At 28.7% G+C, this 1,221-nt stretch overlaps 1 protein-coding gene across 1 annotated transcript in view; it reads left to right on the top strand.

Annotated features, from left to right (window-relative positions):
* Positions 1–579: 579 nt before the first annotated feature.
* LOC114580693 (alpha carbonic anhydrase 4-like) overlaps positions 580–1,221 on the top strand; it is a 6,113-nt gene continuing 5,471 nt past the window's right edge. The window contains exon 1 of the mRNA XM_028699054.1: positions 580–616. The gene's annotated coding sequence lies outside the window, so the exon portion shown is untranslated. The remainder of the gene's footprint in view (positions 617–1,221) is intronic.

Below are 1,221 nucleotides of genomic sequence, written 5' to 3'. Positions count from 1 at the left end.
TTTATTAAATCATAGAAACTTGGCAGGTCAACTTGGTTTGAACATGATTTATTTGGAAAATTGGTTATACAATCATCAATGTTGATGCGTACCTTCAGGGATCAATGGAACTCAATTTTCTCTCTTGCAACTGCAGTGGCACACACCTTGTGCAGTAAGAGAGTCAAATCAACTCGTGAGCAATCTCAAGCTTAACACGATAAATGGCTCATGAGCCAAGCTCAATGCACTAACGAGTCAACCTTGAGACAGCTTGACTCGACTCGTTAGCTCACGATGAGCCATCTTGTTTAAAATAAAAATATTTTAGCATTTATTATTTTAAATATAAAGTTGATAAACATATTTAAAAAATTATATCTCACTTTTTTATATCAAGTGATTCTTGATTATAGCTCGTGAGTCGGCTTAAACCAGAATAAAGCTCGAGCTCGAGCCTGAATTTGTTTAATTAATCAAGCTCAAGCTCAATCCAAGGATGACTCAAGCTCGACTCAACTAGTTTACACCCCTTGTTTAATTAATCAAGCTCAAGCTCAATTCAAGGGTGACTCAAGCTCGACTCAACTAGTTTACACCCCTACACACCTTCTGAGCACACAATTAATAATCACAAGTGAGTTATTGTCTAATCCATTGAATTTATAGTGATTTATGTTTTTCATATAAAGTTTAAAAATAGATAATGATTTATATTATATTATAAAAATATTGAGATGCCAGCAAGAGCCAAAAAACTATTTCAATTAAATTATTATTAATATATTATTAATAAATTGAAAATTAATATTTAATAATGTTTGTATTCAATATTCAAATTCTGACTTTCAAATTTTTATTTTGCCTGACAACAACTTGTAAATTTTAATGCAAGGAAATTAATGCGACTTTTCTCCTGATAGAGGCCTGATTATGACAATAAAATTAATCAAACTGAAAAAAAAAAATTTCAATGCTAATTTAGAATAAAAATCAGCACATAATATAAACATAGACTTATAAAACTAAATTTAATTAATCAAGTTAAAATAATTATAGTATTTAAATTTTTTCCATTGATCACATGAAAGTGAAAAAGAAAGAAGAGAAAATTTAGTGACTGATCTACCAAGAGCTCAAGATGATCAATATATTTTCCATCTGGCAATTTTTTTTTCTTTAGCAGATTAAGTATTTTAACTATTTTGTAAATCCTCAGTAAATAAATATAATATAATATAT

Source organism: Dendrobium catenatum, unplaced genomic scaffold (assembly GCF_001605985.2).
Source record: "Dendrobium catenatum unplaced genomic scaffold, ASM160598v2 fragScaff_scaffold_1209, whole genome shotgun sequence".
Lineage (NCBI taxonomy): Eukaryota > Viridiplantae > Streptophyta > Magnoliopsida > Asparagales > Orchidaceae > Dendrobium > Dendrobium catenatum.
This window is presented reverse-complemented; position numbering and strand designations above follow the sequence as displayed.